The 21,225-nt window shown below is 25.4% G+C and overlaps 1 protein-coding gene across 1 annotated transcript in view; it reads right to left on the bottom strand.

Annotated features, from left to right (window-relative positions):
• Positions 1–20,798, bottom strand: part of LOC119688423 — a 31,946-nt gene extending 11,148 nt beyond the window's left edge. Inside the window, exon 1 of the mRNA XM_038103104.1 lies at positions 20,730–20,798. The gene's annotated coding sequence lies outside the window, so the exon portion shown is untranslated. The remainder of the gene's footprint in view (positions 1–20,729) is intronic.
• Positions 20,799–21,225: the final 427 nt, after the last annotated feature.

Below are 21,225 nucleotides of genomic sequence, written 5' to 3'. Positions count from 1 at the left end.
ACGCACCATAATACCATAAATCAATTTTCCACAAAAATAATTATTTTATTACTGAATTAAATTTATCATTAAATTCTACATAGAAATAAAAACTTTTTGGGAGGCTATCGTTTGCAGAATTAGTTTAGTTAAATCAGTTAGTTTCGCGTCATCTCTATTTTTCAATCACGAATTTAATGATGTTCCTATAATTTATATAGCCTAAGATATGGCCGTTTAAAAATATGTCTACAATGCTAATTACTAAAACCCCATGGGTTCATATCTCATAGGAAAAGAATTTCAAAATTTTTTCCCAAGAAACGGGTCTTCATATTTTATGAAAGGAGCTCATCAAAAAATATCAGCCAAAATGTTGAGTTCATTTTTTGTCAAAGTCTGCCCGATTTGTACATGAATGACCCATATACAGACATATGGATATGAAATATATATTTTAGCTAAAATATTATTACATTTCGTAGCTACTTTCAGTACATTTATTTTATGACTGTAGTATATATTATTTTACACATTTATTTTTTTTCTTACAATTTTAATTGAAATGTTTCAGTTGAAAATAATAACCAAATTAGTAAATTCTTACATAAAATAAACAATTAACTAGTGAAATTATCTGTTAACCAGTAAACCTTTAAATCTGAAATTCTGTGAAAAATCTCCAATTAGAACTAATCACAGACTAGAAATTGGATGTAGATAACTGGTTGCGATATGAGGAACTCAGTTTGAAATCTTTTTTCTGACAACCATGATATTTCCTCTGACTATATCTTCAATCTCATAGAAATGAAAACAAATCTATAGATTATACACCAAATATTAATCGCTATGCCTATAACAGTTGTAAATGGAGAAATGAGTTCTTGAAAATTTGAACTGACAAAAATCTATCTGCGATCAATAATATCTGAATTCAGATAAATAAATAATTCAGATAAAAATTTTTATTATTAGAAGAGTTTGCGGACAGAAAGCTAGAGAAGTAAGCTTTTGGTGTAATTTTTATAAATCAATCTTTATCTGTTTACATTTATTTCTATTATATATTTTATTTTTATTTTATAAAGTTATTTTATTATAATTATTTTGAAATTTCATTTTATACTCATTTTTTCCCTGTTTTGTTCTCCACATGAGTTTTGATAGTAGACTGAAGCTAGTCAGAATCTTGCCAAGGGTACAGATAGTGCTTTAATTGTCACTGCTATAGTTATTATTATTCTTTTTATTTGATAATAAAAATATTATTAAAATAGGGTACATAAATGAATATTCAAGAACTGCACCCAAAAAATCAGAGTTAGCAAACTTGATAGAAAGAAGTAAACCTGTATTCAGAACACAAAAAAATGCACAAAACCTTAATGTGGTATATCACACATTACCATGCTGTACCATGTCAGCAGGATTAATAAAATTTATGATTTATAATATTTATGACTTAATATAATCATAAAGCTCGTGTTAAATGATTTACAACATACGTTTAAGCAATTGGTACTTTATACATATTAAAGAAATTCAAACATACCTTTGAGCAGTTTGCATTATATTGAAATTTTTCTTCAAACTATGTGAGAATCATAATAATTTAATACATATATCTATATATCGTCATATTTAATAGCAATCAGTCTTTTCGTCAGATTCAGTTCCTTCTGACTTTTGGCTCTTTTTACAACTTTTGCGTAGAAACTAACTTTTTTCAAACAGAGAAGGAATAGCTGCGGTAGATAGTCGTTCTGTATAGATACTGAAAAACCACTACAGAAATGGGATCCATAAATTTGAGGATCGCCTGAAGAGAGAGATTGATAATAACCCACACGTGCATAAACATTAACTCACGTGATTTAAAGTCCATTTTATGTTTTTGGAGGAAAATTTTTATTTTTTTTCCATGTTTCATTCAAATTTCTCAGTGCAAAAATTCTGAGTACAAAATTAAAACCCTCTTCACACTTTATGGAAGATATGCACTTGATTATTCTTGCCGAGGTAAAAGTATGAGGAGACACCTAAGAACCAATTAAATTTTGGTTTGTTGATGTGAATATACGCGAAATTTTATAGCAGCTGATACAAACGCTAAGCAATTACGTTACATGTTTTTCTGTGTGCAGTATTTGATGATCGGATTGAACTTGTGTTGTTTGTGTTTTTATGTTATTTCACATTACAAGTCTGTCCTGACTATTAATTTTTTTTTACATTATGCAATTAGAGCATATGCGAAAAGTGATTAGAGCGTATTATGTGAAGTGAACAAATATTTTAATATAAAATTTTTAAAAATCTTTGCTAGGTTGTTATATTGAGAGAGAGAGACAAGTTGAGTCAGTGCACCTGAGCACTTTTACTCTATATTAACTGAGGGTTTCTTCAAAACCCCTCTTTGTGCCTTGACTGGATTATTATTTATCACATCATCAGACTAAGTAATAATTGACCTCAGATCTGCATACCTCCTCGAGGAGCCTGTAACGATTCTAAGATTTGATAATGCGGTGTTAGTAAGTCTGTCAGATTTTGCAAATAATTTCAGGGCTCTATCCTTTATGTATTTTTTGATGGGATCAATCTTGAGGTCCCTAAGGATGTCATTCGTCCTAATATACCAAGGAACTTTGAAAAGTCTTCTCAGAGCCTGGCTTTGTGCAATTTCTAACTGGTGAATAATAGTGTTTGAAGCTTTGCTAAACGCTACACAACCATATAGAAGTGAAGGAGAAATTATTTGGTTATATATCAGTTTCCTGTTGTTGCACTATAAAGTTTGGAACGTACTGCTTTAACCTTATTGTCTTATTTGTAGAGCAATTCTTTAAGATAATTAAGAGGAATATCTGGCTTACTTAAATTCACAAACAATTCAATTCACCGAAATCAGACTAGTCTAGCTGTGTTTTAAAGGGTCGGACTCTGTTTCATCTTTTTGAATCTTTTGATATAATTGCGTAGAATACATATATATGCAAATATGACACTTTTAAGCTAGTCTACCTATATATTATATATATATATGTATACAGATATATATGTTTATATAGATATATGTTTTTTAAAAGCAATTAACAGCAATTCTTTATTGACTTCGATTGGTTTAAATTACAGTGGAAAAAGATTCTGAAACTTTCTCGTATATCTGTTCAACAGCATTTAAATATTATAAATTTTTGAATCCGTCACCCTAGTTTCTACTAAATAACCTTATCAGTATTACAAATTTTCTTCATATGGAATTTACAAAATGTTCTGTAAAGTTTTTGAATCCATCACCCTAGTTTCTACTAAATAACCTTATCATTCGAAGCACAATGAAATGAGATCGTTTTGAAAAAAATACAATACGTTCTCAATTTTCTATTAAAACTCACTTCATAATTTTTAATTTCAAAAAGCACCCGTGCCAAATGGTATATACGTGATAAATAATATTTAATACATTATTAAATTACTTACACAAAATACAGGAAACGTGGCAAATCATAAAAAATACGTACTAAATAAATAATTTATTCGTAATACAAAGTTACAAAAAAAAAAAAAATGTTTTGCTGAGATTGCATGAAATTCACTTTTCTATGCATTTGTATAAGAGTATATATATTATATATATATACATATATATGTAAATGACTGATAATACACCTTGTGTCTATTGCGCAAATTTGTAATCAGTTCAATTCCGACACATACCCTTAACGGAAGAGAGGGTTAACGACCTGATTTCTATGAGTTGGCAATTATTTAGAGTGAGCATAGATTGTTGAAAATAAAAAAATTTACATTGATTAAAAAAGAATACATAACATATTATAAATAATATTAATGTGACTAATGAGTACAAGTTCAAAACAAAACATTAATAATCGTACTACTTATATATGTTATGTGATTTGTATGAACAAATGCTTTGCAAGCATAGATCTAGTGTCGCCTGATGCGAAATTTCGGAAACCTAATCATACGAGAATTCTTCATAGCGTCGTACGATTTCATAGAGCGGTCTGCTGAGCTCGAAGAGATATGTCCAAGGTCAACAGTATAAATCATGTTATATTATTAAGTAGAATGTTCATTATACAATATTTTTAATAAAAAAAAAATTAAAAAAAAATTAAAAAAAAATAATTTGTTTTGTTTTTAGAAGAAAACATGGGTAGTATGTTAGTGGAACAAAAAATAATCTCTAAAAGTTACGGCACGCGTTTGACCTTTAAATAGGTTGTAGGAGTACACAATTTGATAACTGATGATCATCGCATATCATGATGACTTTATTATATATAGTATATGTTAGACGTGTTATATTATGTATGTAACTGTATGAGTGTATAAAAACTGGATAAAGAAATATTTTTATATATCTTAGCACAATTGCACGAATAGATTATTAAGCCCTTTTACGTATAGTTTGTGTAATAAGTAATCGAAAATTATAATTTGAAAAACGTATGTTAGAGATATTGGTAAATTAGCTGTACTGCGTTATATCGCCAGATTTAAGCCCGATCTGGTTGTCCATGTTACTTCGTGCGATTTAAGTACGATCTGGTAATCAGTGCATTCACACCAGCACAGTGGGTGAACATTACGGACAATAGCCCAAAGGCTTTGTTGAGTACTAACTTCTAGGAAAAAAACTCAACGTATGCCCTTGACCATATCTTGTTCGACTAATAGGGTCCAGTGTAATCTTTTTATGTTTTAGAAATTATTATTTTCCACAGATTTTAAGGCCATATGTCGTTTATTATTATTATGAAAAAGGGATAGTACACTGCGATCTAAAAGATCTATTGTTCCTCTTAGTCGGATTATAGTGTTTCTCCTAGTCTTGAATTCTTATGTTTCATGAAATACCCTTTAAGGTGTTTCTTCCGCTTGTGCATCAGTGCCGCGCAGTCCCCGGTCATATGTCATATTACTGTATAAAAAATCTAAGGAAAATTGTGTCAAGTGTTTTTATATATCACTTGATGGGATTCACTTTAAAAACAAGAAAATAAATTTTGTTTGCTTGATAGTACTTTGCAGTTTCTTTAATAATATAGCCGATATTTTAAGAGTCATCTTAAAAGCGATGTTTTACCTACAGTGCATATGCTTGTCTTGTTAATTTAATTCTATATTTAATTTAAAATTTTTTGTTGGCGGAAATAAGTAATGCTCTTAAATATGATACTTTAGAGTTTCATTATATTTACTCTAAGAATTACTAGTAAATATATTTTAATTAACTTTTCAACACAAAATATATCAATGGTTACAGTTTGATTGATAAACCTAAAAGATCCAAATTCAATTTCTATATACTAGATGAGAATGTTAATTCAATCTGGTGATCTTGATTGAAGATCGAAATTCGAATTCGAAGAGTTTTAAGCAAAATTTACTCACAAGTATAATAAATAAGAGCTTAGTTTTTTAAGCTGAAATTTAATTTTTTTTAAGCTAGATACTAAATATTTGTTTTCTATATATAACATAGATTTGAATACCAATGTGTTGAACGTGTGTCCTGGTTGGTCATGCCTTTAGTTCAATGTTGAATATTTCTTTAAATACATTTATTTGATTTATTTTAATATTATTATATTTATATAATTTATTGCTTAATATATTTGAATGCAAATAAATATAATATTTAATATACATTTAATTTGATATTATATAGAAAACGTTTAAGAGGTTTAAAAACAAGAAGACTTGACCTATATAATATGACATTAAATCTGTTACCGTAAAAAAGTATCTACAGCTTCTCCACTTTTTTTTTATTATTTTTTTATCCTTCAGATCTAATAATGGGTAAAAAAAATGTCACATTTCCATATTTAAAAAGAATTTATCTAATAATAAATTTATGTAAAGAGTAATAGAGTAATAAATAAATTTCATTTTATAATATAACAGGCAACCCTCGTTAACCTATGATGAAACATATAGCAATAATCAGCGTTCCAATTTCGAAAGAAAATAAACCAAAACAATATACGAGAAATGGTAAAATTAAAATTGTTTAATAAAGCAAAAAATGTAAACAAACCAATAATAACAATTTTTTTTTAATAATATAATAAAATAAAGCAGTGATAATAATTCAATGTGCAGAATTTCAAGAGAAGAGCGGGCATTGAAACAAATATATATATAGAATAGGTTTCGAGCCGGCATGAAAATATAATATATAGAATAGGTTTCGAGATAGTGACAAAGTGGTAAAAATATAAATATGTAAGGAATATAAGTCCTCTTAAGAATTTCTGATAAATGATGTTTTAATACAAATTCTGTTTCCATGCTTTCTCCAAAAAAAAAATTACATACAAAATTAATCTACTTTTGAAAACAACAAATATATGTATGTAAAGAGTTCTATTTTTATCGAAATAAGTGTTTGCTTGGTTTTTTTCGTACAATGCCTCGCCTAAGACCCTTTGTAGCTTTCCAGCCCTTTACACACTACCGAGATTAAAACTAACATAAGAACAGCAGCAATGGTTTTGTTTATTTGTTGTTACCTTCTGTATCCGGATTTCGTTGTTTGTTAACTACTCCTTAAGTAATAGGTCTTTTTTTTGTTATGTTGGTACACACTTTCTTGATATATGGTACAAATTTGAGCGCCATCTGTCAATTAGTTTGTTTACAGCAGCTGTTAATGTGAGACTACCTCAAGTGCATTTAGCGATTTTTACTATGGAAAATTCATATTGTACGCGATTTTTTGACCAACCATGGCACCACTGTCATCGCTCAGGCACTATATTCGCCAGATCTGATCCGTGCGACTTTTTCTTGTTCCCGAAACTCAAATTGTCCCTTCGTGGTAAGCGTTTTGAGTCGATTGAATCGCTAAAAGAGAATTCGCTGAAGGAACTAAAAGTCATACATTCACGGGCCTTCGAAAAGTGTGTGGATGATTCGGTAAAGCGTTGGCATATGTGAATCGCTTCAGAAGGAGCATATTTTGAAGGATATAAAATAAATTTGGAATAAAATTTAAATTTGTGAATACTTTTTGAGCAGAATGTATATACAAGCATTTAATCCTTTCATAACCATAACCAACCTTTTAAGTCATAACGAACCATAGTTTATATAAAATTTTAACAAATGAAACCTACCACTTCGATCATTTTGACAGCATGAAGCTTTTTGTTTAGAATTACGTAGATCTGGTCACAAAAAATAATTTAATAAATATTTTAAAAATACTTGATGGCGTTGTCTCAAGAAAAGATCTTCAAGCCATTCTAAAATTTTAAAAAATGCCTACCACCAAGCATGTATCAGTGGTTCCTAACAGATGGTGCGCTAGATGTTTAAAAATGGTCTGTGAATCAAAATTAACAAGTATGGATACATAGCTTATAGCTAGTTTGTCTACAGAAACCTCATTTATTAGAAAATAAGCTCAATAAAATTTTCAAGTAATTATATACCTATGCCAAAGCCTATGTATAATGTACATATACGCTTATACAATTCGTTATACATTATACCAGAGATGCATAAATAATTATATTTATTTATTATTATTATTATTATTATTATTCTTTATTATTCTTAGTTTATTATTCTTAAACTTTGTGGTTCCTATTAAAAACAAAAATATCATAGTGGACCTTGGTCAAAGAAAGGTTGGAAACCACTGCTTGATAACGTTAGAGACTAATGGATTTGCACGCGGCTTAAATTCAGCCAGATTCACATTAGCCCCACTCCACTTTACATAATCTGTATCCATCTAATTGGAAAAAGTTGCTTATAATAGATGTGTTGAATGGAATCCGTTTTCAAGTGGATGTGCCCGGGAAAACGAAATCATGTTAAACTAATATAACTTTATCAAATTAAGAGTATGTAGTATACACAATCTTCAAGAATTTTATTTTATAATAGCACTCTATTTAGTATCCTTAGAGACTATGGGATCTATAAGTGGTTTACACCCAGCCAGATTAACCTAACCCCACTCCACTTTATATAATCTTTTATAACGTCTTTTAATAAAGATAATATCAAGTAAGTTTTGATCTAATTGAAAAAAGTTGCTTATAATAGATATGTTGAATAGATTCTGTTTTCAAGTAGGCGTGCCCGGGAAAACGGAATCATGCCAAACTAATATAACTTTATCTAATTAGGAGGATGTATATACAATCTACAATCCTCTACAGTTTTAAATTTTTATTAATGTAAAAAAATGAAATCAATTGAGCAGTTGATTTCTTTAGCTTATGGAAAATCACATATATTTTGATTTCCTCAAATGAGTAATGAGTAATATTCTTGCAAAACCTTTAGATCTTTGCGGTTTTATTGAGAACTAATAAATTTTACATATTTATAATGTTTTATATATTTACAACTCTACTTAATCACAAACCTTCTGTATTCATCTATATCATTACTTATTTTTATAGCAAAATAGTTTTTAAACGTTTTATTAAAAGCAATTCCGGCTAAGGTCTAATTGAATTGCACATCGTAAATGCAACTGATAAATAAGCATGCGTGGTGTGGTTATCAGTTCGGTTTCGGTATTATGTGTATTCTGGTATATTTTTTTTTTTTTTGCAATTAGTTTTATAGAATAGAAAATTGATTGCCTATCAACAATAAAATTGAAAAACTCTAATTTATTGACTTCAACGTATTACGGTCAAAGGTTTACGTTTTGATGTTATTGATTAGCATCATATACTTTTTTAAAAATATTTTATTATACGCATATATTCGCACTTAAATGTAACTAAATGGAATACAATGTGTAGATAGAATACAGAGGTCTTATGTTGCATCTACAGAAAGGTGTTTAAATATGTTAAGCAGACTACTTTAATGAATCAAATTAAAGCATTCGTGAATATTTTCATTAGCTATGAGTTTGCGAACCGAAAAACGAATGATTCTTAAGAAGTTTGTTAATCAAATCCTCGAAAATACAAAAACAATTTGCTAATAATGCGAATATTTCTGCTCTCCAGTTTATGCACTACCAACCACGACACACACAAGTAATTGTTGTTTGTGTAAAACGATATAGTGCATGACAATGTATTCTGTTATACGAGTATGAATTTCGAATGAGTGAATACTTATATTCAAACGTGAATATGATACATTCAAGTTGCTCGACCACATTGTTTTTGAAAGTATCTCAGTCTGTACAGAGCATCTGTATAGCTATGAATTCAAGACGTAACATAAAACTAGGAAAAAAAAATAACAATTAGAAACTACACTAAGAATGTGCATTTGTATTTGAAAGCAAAATATTGAATTTATCTAGTCTTTAGGCTATGGACATAAAATAACTTTGAAGACATTTTACTTAATTATGCATATATGTGATTAAAGAACGCCATATTTGAATCGTTTGGTCTTCGATTGGTCTTCAGATTGACACCATGTCTCAAAAATATTTTCAGTATCTGAATTTGAAAGCAGTACTTTCAACTTATCCAGACAATCATATAAATTTGAATTGAGGTCCTATGCTCTTATGGGAGATATAAGAATTGATAATAATGATGATGGTATAAATTTGCATCGATGACATCATGTCACAAATAGTGACGAATAGATATTTCAAATATAACTACAATGACTAGAACAAATTGCTCTTCGTTTTATAAGTTTATCCATTTGCTGGATCTATATCCCAGCGACTACTACCTGTTTTAAGAACTAAGAAAGTTGTTTCAGAAAAGAGGATTTGGTGCTAATGAAGATATAATTACTGAAACTGATGCTTATTTTTAGATTAAAGATATTTACTTTATCTTTCAGAACAAAATTTTTTTGACAAAAAAACTCATATAATTTCCTATTTTGATGTAAAGCCTATAAATTTATAAATATAAAAATGATTAAACTAAAAGGTTCTATTTGTCTTGAATAAGAATAAGATAAAACAATAAGGTTTATTAGATAATAAATAGAAATACTACCATTAAATACTTAAAAAAGAATACTGCAAGAGACAAATTTTGAACATTTAGAATCAGGCATAACAATGAAATGTTAACGAATCTATGAAGAACCCGATACTAAAATATGAAAACCATATTATAAGAGTTCGAGGAATTAGAGAAAAAGAACGACCACGATCATCTACGCATGTTTGGATTGAATGATTTGCGATCGATATACGTAAGCAACTTACCAAAAAAAAAAAAAAGAAATCAGCTGGAATAAGAGGCTATCATGCGATAATCTTTGGTCTTTCAAGAACATACATATATGCGAAGAACGATTACACATATAAATGTCTATGTTTCATTTTAAACTTTTATATGACAAACGTAAACCACGAGATAAGAAGAAATAAGTATGGTTGGATTGAACACACATTACGTAAGCATCATGAAGATATCCCCAAGGGGACTAGGCGCAGTGGCAGACCAGAAATGACCTGGAGAAGGACAGTTTAGCAGGAGACGGGCAAATCGTTTAACGAGTTGAGAGCAATAGCACAAAATACCATAGAAATGGCAAACAATGGAAAACTTTTGTAGATTGCTTAAGCTCCTTATGGAATAATATATGGAAATAATAACAATATGATTTTTATTACTAACAATTAAAGAAGTATCTTATCACTACTCTTGAGCAAACTTCTTTTTCCAAACACAACTTCACCACTTAACAAAATTCATTTACTACAACAATATTTATCTGTATATTTCTAGATTCTAAATATATCGCAAACTACCAAAAATGTGTGAAAGCACAATTTTGCAGATATCAGCTACTAACAATTATGACTTCGAACATTTATTGTTAATAATCACTAAATTAATTAGTTAATCATTTATTGAATGGCAACATTTTTACAACACCGCAGTTAGTAGGAACATTGCAATACATATCTACAATACGTAAATAATTATACTTTCAAGTGGTGATTATTTATTATTTTTTACGGATGTAAGTTTATGTTTATATTATTTCAGCAATTTTGAAAATATTTTCAATATCGATAAGATAAGAAGCCCACAATAGCCCAACAACGACTTAACAGTGTGCAAAATGATGGAACAATAAAATTTAAAAAAATTTATTAACCTTATTTCTAAGAAAATTAGAAGTGAAAGTTCTGAAAGGGTGTAGCTATTTCAATATCTCAAAAACAAAAAATAAAAAATTATTGGATTGAATATTAAAAATACTTAATTTTAGAAAGTTATTTTTTATGAAATGGACAGAAATCATTATTATATTACTATATTTTATTATTATAGGATTTTCTATAACAAAATTTCACTAATGTGTCACAATGAACACTTTAGAAATTATTAAAGAAGTTTTAATAATTTTAAGAAGAGCTAAGAAGAGGTTTAAAGAAGAGCTATTCATTTTTTTATCCAGAACTCCGTTAGCCAGAGAATCGATAAAAGTGCTTAGCTATCGCAGAGCACCTTAAGCTGGCTGATCTCATTGATTACTGGATATGGAAACTGGATATGGAAGGCATTGGCAGACTATGCAAAGAAGAAAAGGAGACAGCGATGCATATATTGTACCAATGGCTTGGCAGGCAACCTCAAACCAAATGAGCTGCTTGCAATAACAAGAGATGTAGTAATGCAAATGAAAGCCTCTCTAGCTTTAACTTAATATCGACATCCGAGAGTTGAAAGACGAAAAAGGACCCATGTTGTTTCGTAGTCTACTTCGGTTAATTCTTTACTTCAGTGCGGCCACTTGCTGGACGGTGTGCTGTCCCAACGTCCTTTATTCATTTTATTCATTTTAGATATGTAATTATAAATTTTAGATTGAAGTATTCACTAATTCACTCACTTGGAATTTATTTCGATGAGTGCTTGTAATTTACATCTCATTGTAACTTGAAAATCTAGACTAATTCTACTGATTAAACTGTGTACAAAACACAGTTTAGTCAATTTTTAGAATTGGAATATTTAACCGTTTTGAGGATGTTGTAAAAGGCAATGATTTTGAATGTTATCTATTCTATGTAAAATGTTGTCTATTTTAAGTGGACTCACTCAAGTAATCCACACAATAAAGAGAGCAATTGATGAAAAGAAGGGAAGAAAATCGAATGAGGGCAATCTATTATCTATTCGTTTAATAAACCAATCCATGTTTTTCTCTTGTCATTCTTTTTCTTGTGTGTTAAATTTTGTATCTTTGTAACGATAACAAGAATTATGATCAATTCTGTATAATAACATTTGATGTACCCTGAAGATGGTCCGAATTTAAGCCCGGTTAAATTAAATCTTATAGCAAAATATTTGAATTTCAGAACACTTTGTTTCACTACAATATCTTGCCCTTGGCAAAATTTTTACTCTCAAATTTACGCACACTCTCTGAAGCTAACACATATAAATTTTAGTTTGCAGACAAATTCGAAAATAATATATATTTATATTCGAACATTAACAACTTGTCAACGTTTAGCCAGTGTAGACGCCCAGCTAGAAATCAGTTTGTATTTTTTCAATTGGATGACAGCCCGGTTGACATTTCCAACCGAAAAGTCGAATCAGCTCAACCATTGTGTATCAGAATGTAACCAAACTTTATTTAGTTACTGAATACGATTATTCAAGGTATTTCAAAAAATTTTTTATATGAATAAAATATAATATGTTAGTTTGAAATTTTTCAAAATCTTACTTATGTCACTTCTAGGTGAACTTTGTCAACTGCCAGCGTTGATAATGCAGTGCCACAATTTCAAAAAGGCACAAACACTGCAAGAACTGTTTCCGTACAAATAACAATAATTAATGGAATTATTAAATAATTCATAACTATCTTATTTCACTTCATACACAAAAACTTTTTGAATATGTTAGAAATTGTTTGTATATTGTATTTAACATATCCTGCGATATTGTTTTAATTTTGAATATTTTTAGATTTGTAGTTATGGCACAAGGCACAAATTCATTAAAATTTCCTTCCGGCACATCTGCTTTGCATTTTTTTTCAAATGCGGCGGCTGGCTTTATAATTTCTTTTTTTATTTTTATGTCTTTTTGCTTTATGTGTAATTTATTTTTTTTAATATTTGAGCAAATTCTGTGTGCGCTATTATTTAATCACGAATAAATACTAAAATTCTTCGATATAATTGCTTTAAAAATTAACACTTTTTTTCACAAATAAATAATGTAACTGTTTGTTGTTGTTGTTGCTGTTGCTGTTGTTATTGCCGGGGTAATTTGGTAAAAATTTGCTTGGTTTGCTTTCAATGTTAATGCCAAAATGCTCATTAACATTTTTTTCTTTATTTTTTACTTTTGCTAGATAAATTGTATTTCTTATTTCAACACGATGAACATTTTAATGCACATTTGCTTTTCATATCTTTGAACATATAATAAAATTTAATGAGCAGTTTTTATGAACAGGTTTTTCATTAGATATTAACTATGTTTTGCAATTAAATTATATATTTTGAAACTGTCATAAACTCAAAACAAAAATTTTTCAAAATTAAACCGAAACAACATAGACCCGCATTCACGTTTGCACTTATGAAGGCGACTGCGCATATAACTGCGTTTGCGCTGCTACTGTTGCACGCATATTCTGTATTTTGTGTATGCAAACACTCGGCGATGCTGCGATAAACAGAACGCAATACAAGCGTAACTTGATCAGCCATCAGCCAACTTTTGTACAAAAAACAAAAACAAATGTTACCTTTGTGTTTAGTTCGTATGGATTTTCGGTTCATGGTTATATTGCTCCCTATTTGATGTATTTTTATATTTTGAACGCTGTTATTGCTGTTATTAAATTATATACATAAATTTTTTTTGGGAAACCCGTTTATAAAAAATCAAAATAACACTTGAAATACTATAAGTAAAGTATTATTAACAAAAAAAATCAGAGGAGAGGAACAAAAAAATGTACATACTATATTAGTATTGAAAATGTAATTATGTAGTAAGTGTTATACGTGTTCAGTCCCTTACACACACTTGTAAGAAATGCTGCAAGCTGCGGTTTATATATAGGTCAGAAATAAAAAAAAGGAAAAAAAAACAGAAGACATTTAGGTGAATTGAGTTTAAAAAAAACACTATTTAGGGCGCTTACAAATTGAATACATACAAACGTAGTTAATGTTACCGTATAAAAGTAAAAATGTATGTGCTGCGACAGCGTTAAGGTAGGATTTTATTATTCGTATGCTTTGTGTTGAAGTACGGCTTCAGTACCGTACTTCTGTTCCAATGACAGCAAATCAATAACAAAAGCAAAAATAACAATAACAATAAACTCAAACAGTTGGTTGTGAAGACAAAGAAAACAGGCTCAGTAAAGCCGATCTGTGTTTTGCTTTATGGTAAGATTGCAAGCAAAAATGTACTAAAATAGAGTTTATGTTTCTATTTTTGTTGCATATAATTAAATCAAAGTTGTTGATAATTGTTCTCAAGCGGCTTCGTTGTATTGTGTGGTGAATTTTTTTTTTAATATTTTTAGATGTGTACTAAAATATTTTTGAATATTTTTTTTAAATATTTTGAATATATTTTTGAAATTAATTATTAAAAGTTTAAATAAAATTAAGTTATAAAATAATTAAGTTACAAAAAAGGCCTCACATTTAAAGCACATTTTGGCCGTTTGCAAGTTCGAGTAAATTGAGATAAAGTAATTTAAAAACTTCGTAGAGATTTTTTCCACTGCACTTATGTAAATATTTATTTATTGCACTTATTTATTATTTTCGTTTAAAAGTTTTCAAATTTATTTATTCATTTAAACATCTCATAAAATTTTTACAATGGTAACATCTAATTTACATAATTTTTATCTAATTTACCCTACTCGAAATTCTGGTAAATACCAACATTCGCTGCCATGCCGACATTATTTAGTATTTTCCTCAATTTACCTTCAATTTACTCTAACTCGCACACGGTCTTAGTATATATTTACACTATTGTATATATATTATTGTATATATATATATACTATATACATACTATTTTATATACATATATACTTTATATATGTATATCGTATATATTGTATATATTATATATAATTATAATTAATATTTTTTCTTATATTTTTTCTTATATGTGGTGAATCTTTTTATTTAATTTTTATTTATTTTAAAAATATATTCGAAAAATATTATTAAGTGTTTAAATAAAATTTAATTATTTTAATAATTGAATGACTTAGAAAGCACCCATATTAATTATTAAATAGAAAAAAGGAATAAAAAACATAAATTGACATACATAAAATAAATAATTTAAATAAATACATATATATAAATGTAAATATTTTATTATTATAAATCAGTTTTTCTCTTAATAAAAAATAATTATACTGTCTTACGCTGTTCTGAATTCTAAAATAAAAACATTTAAAAAAAATACTTTTTAATAATATAAATAAAATATACATATATTGTTGTAAAAAATTAGAGTACTGAACGGCACTAACAATAATAAAAATGATATAGATAAGAAAAATATTATTCATCATATAAATATAAATATTGTATAACAGTAGCATGAGCAGCAAATTTAACAGACGTTATACGATATTTTAATTTATTAAAATTGTTCACAACATAGGAACAGTTATTGCTATAGAATTTTTGAAATACTAACTCTACTCTTTCTTATCTTATTTTAATATATTTTAAAAAATACTGCAATTGTATTAAAAGTATAGAAAAAGCAAAAAGGTATAGTCGAAAAAAAAATTATTGTTATAATTTTGTTAAGAGCAGAGGTATATTAATTTCTACTTAACAGAGCCTATAGCGTTAGTTTTATATTAAAGTGTTCCCAACAAGAATGAAACCTATTTTCAGTTTTTCTTACTATAAAAAATGTATATATAAGGATTTTCTTTCTAAATTTTAGACTATAATAGATCTTTTTTTGTCACTTTCTTCTTTTTTTTGCCTTGGTTGTTGTTCCAGAGAATTGAATTACATATTTATTTTCAATATTTTTTTTATATTAAGTTTTTTTACCATTAAAAATGTTTGTATACATGTTTTCTTTCATAATTTTTAACTATAATAGCACCAATTTTTAAAACAAATTTTTATAAAACTTTTGCTGTAACTATTTTCATACATATATAACATAATATATAAATAAAAAAAAATAATTAGTGTAATAAAAATATAGTAGATAAATGTTTATGATCACTGTAGCGTCGAAACTATGAATATTTAATATATATATTCAGTAAACAAATATTAATTGATTTTTTTCGATATAGGTATTGATAAAATTTTTAAAATATTTCATGTTATATATGTATGCTTTAATTTCCATATATGCAGAAAAAATGAAATATATAACTATTCAATAAAAATAAATGTTACCAAATTATTATTTAATCAAATAATTAATAAATAACACTTAAGAAGTTATTGTTAACTTTTTTGTTTATATTAAAAAAAAGAAATAATTTCATACAAATATTTCGGGCTATTTTGTAGATGATCTTCAATGTTCATAAAAGAATAATTATTAAACTTATATATAAATAAACAAATACAACAAAACAAATTATTGTCTCTTTCAATAATAGACAATTTTAAATTTAAATGTATAAAGCCAAAAAAAAATCAGAAAACAAATAATTTATCTATTCATGCTATTCAAGTAATGAAAAAAATTTAGATATAAACTAATATATTGAAATAAAAAATTATGCATTAAAATAAAAAAAAGTGTGAAAATATATATATTACTGCAATATTTTTAGATATATGTTTAATATAATAAAATCTTATTGTTTTTATTAATATAAGATTCATTCTCAGTATCATTAAACTGTACTCACTGCTTGCAGTCTGTGTTATATCTGTTATATCTGTTACCTCTGTTATCTTATTAACAGAAGCGATTATACAATTAATACCAACTGTTCACACTTTTTAATGTTTATATTATTATGCACTTACAAACTCTTCAAATTTAAATTTATTTTATAATTTTCACTTATTTATTTATTTATTTTATTTTAGTCAAAAAATTTAATGCTTTTAATATTTTCTAGAACACACAATATAATCAACAATTAATTATGCTATATGTATAGCATTATATTTCGTAATACTTTTATTTTGTTTAATATTATTGATTGTTATTTGTTGCAGAACATATTTTTTTTTAAACGAAATAAAATTCATTTCCTTGTTTGTTATTAATTAAATATAATATATTGAATTATATACGTTAATATTAATATTAATATTTATATATATATATATATATATATATAAATATCAGTATATATATATATTTTAAATATAATAATATCATAAGTTTATTAATATGTTATATGTGATGCGTTATTAAATTTATTATTTTAATATTAAATTTAAATGTGTTTAAAACATTTTATACTTTCAGCAATTATTTTTGGGTTGAAATTTAAAAAATTGTTAATTAATTTTTAATAAGTTTTTTATTTTTTATTTAACTCATAAAATTATAAAATTGTTTTTTCAAATTTTAAAAATTACACTTATTCGTTTGTGTTAAATATTTAATTTTATTTTAATTTTTATAAAAAATTATTTATATTACAGATATTTCGATCTTCGTAGACCATCTTCAGTATACAATATTAAAAAAAAACTTTGAAATTGAAGAAAAAAAAATTTTAAAAATATATCTTGTTTATTTATTTATAAAAATATTAAGCTCTAATTTTTATAAATATTTATATTTATAAATATTGTAATTGTACTTAAAGTTTTTGGTTTAAATATATGCGTTCATGATAAATGCCACATTGGTCCCTTAAATTTTTTTAGTTTATAGATTATTTTTATATATATTATATTATAATAAAATAAAAAAAAATTATTTTGTCACATTATTTTCACCATTTCTGTTATACATTTTTGTATATTAAAAAAAAAATATTGTTCAAATTAGTTTTATGCATTTCTTTATTATTACTAGTTTATTAAAAGTATTTAAACTAATTATTTTTATTTAAAAATACCATAGCAATTTGTTATATCATAGTTTTGTTTTTTAAAAGTTATTTTAAGTTTTTTAATTTAATTCACTATTTATTTTTTTTTTTTTAAGAAATTAATTTTATTTTTTGAATTAAAATTAATAATTCCATTTGTTTTTCAATTTTTGAAATTTATAAAAAATTTAAGAAATTTAAAAAAAAATTTATAAAAGCTATAAAATCACAACTTAAACAAATTATTTATTATTATTTTAATATTTTATTAATATTTTTTTTATTGATTTGGTCAATTTTGAGGCACTCGTTGCAATAAAAAAGATATATTGAGAAAATTAAGGAGTAATTATGAACAATTTTTTTTTATTTTATTTAACATATATATATTAATACTTAAAGGATTAAATAAATACTTTAAATTTGTATGTCAATTTTATTTTTATTTTTGTAATTTATATAAAAAAAATTGTGTAAGATTTTGTAAAACTTTTAAATATTTTAGAATTCATATTTCTGATTATCTGCACTTAAATAAAATAATTTTTATGTTCATATGTATTATTACAACTTATTTATTTAAATAAAAATTGTTAAATATTTAGCATCATTTTCATATATTTTTATTTACAAAATCACAGACATAATTCTGTTTTGTCCTTAAATTAATTTTTTTTTTTATACTTTAATTAATTTTATATTAGTTTTTAAAATTTTCTTTCTTATATTAATAGTATTTTAATAGAAAATAGTTAAAAAAATGTCTGTGTTTTAAAACTTTTTTTATTAACAATTAATTCAAAAAAATAAATTTTTATTAGTTTTCTAGATTTTGTCTTTTCATCAATAATCTTTTCAAAAATATATATAATTCATAAATTTTTATTTTCTTTTTGTGTTGTTGTTTTTTGTTGTTATTATTTTTATTGTATTTATTGTATGATTTCCTTTTTAATTTTCCCGCTATAAATTTTACATTGTATATTTTGTTAGTTTCCCTGAAGATGACTATTGAAGATAGTCGAAATATCGGAATAATATTTTAATAAAATTTAATTTTATAAAAAATTTATAAATAATAAATTATAGTTTTTATTTTGTATTTAAATTGTCCAATTAGCCCATCACAACAAATTATTATATAATATTTTTGATCACAAAAAAAAAAATAAAATACTTTTTAATAATATATAATTATATTTTCATTTGATTTTTAATTATGTTTCATCTATTTTTTTGTACTTTTTTTTACTAAGAAAAATTAAATTAAAATTATTTAATTTAATTTTTATTAGTTTTCAAAATTTTTTCTTTTTTTTTTGTTAATATTCTTTTTAAAATATATATAATTTATACATTTTCGTCCTCTTTTTGTGTTTCTATTTTTTGGTTTTATTATTATTATTGTATTTATTATATATGTTTCTTTTTGATTTTCACGTTATAAATTTTACATTGTATATTTTGTTAGTTTCCCTGAAGATGACTATTGAAGATAGTCGAAATATCGGAATAATATTTTAATAAAATATAATTTTTTTAAATATAACTAATAAATTATAGTTTTTATTTTGTATTTAAATTGTCCAATTAGCCCATCTCAACAAATTATTATATAATATTTTTGGTCACAAAAAAAAAAAAAAATAAAATACTTTTCAATAATATATAATTATTTATTCATTTGATTTTTAATTATGTTTTATCTATTTTTTTGTACTTTTTTTTACTAAGAAAAATTAAAAATATAAATTTTTATTAGTTTTCAAAGTTTTTTCTTTTTTTTTGTTAATATTCTTTTTAAAATATATATAATTTATACATTTTCATCCTTTTTTTCGTGTTTCTATTTTTAGGTTTTATTATTATTATTGTATTTATTATATATGTTTCTCTTTGATTTTCACGTTATAAATTTTACATTGTATATTTCGTTATATTATTCATATATTTTTTTGTACTTTTTTTTTTTAAATTCAAAATTATAAATTTCTGTTAGTTTTCAAAACTTTATTTTTTATTAATAATTAATTTAAAAAACTAATTTTTTTTTAATTTTCATTGTTTTTTTTTCTTAATATTCTTTTTCAAAATATAAAATTATTTATTTATTTGATTTTTAATAATTTTGCTTATATGTTTTTCTTCTCGTTTTTAGTTAAAAAAAATTCAAATATATAAATTTCTATTAGTTTTCAGAACTTTATTTTTTATTAATAATTAATTCAAAAATATAATTTTCTGTTGGTTTTCAATGTTTTTTTTTTTAATATTAATACACTTTTTTAAAATATAAAATTATTTATTTATTTGATGTTTAATTATTTTTCATATATTTTTTTATACACAATTACATATGAAATCATGTTTTTTTATTAATTTGTATAACACTTTTTTAAATCTATTGTTCACATCACAGCTGTTCACAATTTCAAATAATTTCCAATTTTTCAAAATAGTTCTGTCTCCAACAGCATCCAAATGTGCATTCGATTTTTAAATTCACCTTTCATTATAAGTCCTTTTTATAACAGTTATTTTTTGAACTTACACGCCACACAAGCAACACACAATTATTCGTTAAAAAAATAAATTTTAATATTAAATTGAAAATAAAAAAAAAAGAAATTTATAAAGACAGCAAGGAATCGTGTACAAAATCATACAATTTACATTACAAACTATTAAAAAAATACAAACAATTTAAGAAATTACTAATGAATGTGCAATTTTGCACTAACCAAGCAAACAAGGTACCAACCTCACCGATCGACGGTTTTTAACACTTTGACATGATTTTCTTAACAAAACTGCACAACAACAACTTGGTTTTGTGGTTGTTTATTTGCTTGTTTTTGTTGTTTTTGTTGTTTTTGTTGTTTTCGTTCTTCGTTAAAATTATAATTAAAACAAAGCAAGCAAGTTGCTTTCAAGCAGAGTGAAATAAATATAAAATAATAAATTAATTATTACTCAGAACCCAGAACTCAGAATATTGAAGTGTAAAGTGTAAGTAACTGAGTAAGTGAGTAAGTGAAGTGAAATAAAGTAGAGGCGACTAAATGCTTAAGTCGAAATTCATTCAATATCAATATCAGCAAAAATATAAATTAAATGTGTATATACAATTACACATATTTGCTGCTGTTGACATACAAACGCGTATAACATTAATTAGTATACAACTTATGCATACACTTACATCCATACAAGCAATCGTACATACATACATACATG

Source organism: Teleopsis dalmanni, chromosome X (assembly GCF_002237135.1).
Source record: "Teleopsis dalmanni isolate 2A chromosome X, ASM223713v2, whole genome shotgun sequence".
NCBI classification, from domain to species: Eukaryota; Metazoa; Arthropoda; class Insecta; order Diptera; family Diopsidae; genus Teleopsis; species Teleopsis dalmanni.
Note: the sequence above shows the minus strand (reverse complement) of the source record. Positions and strands in the feature narration are given on the sequence as shown.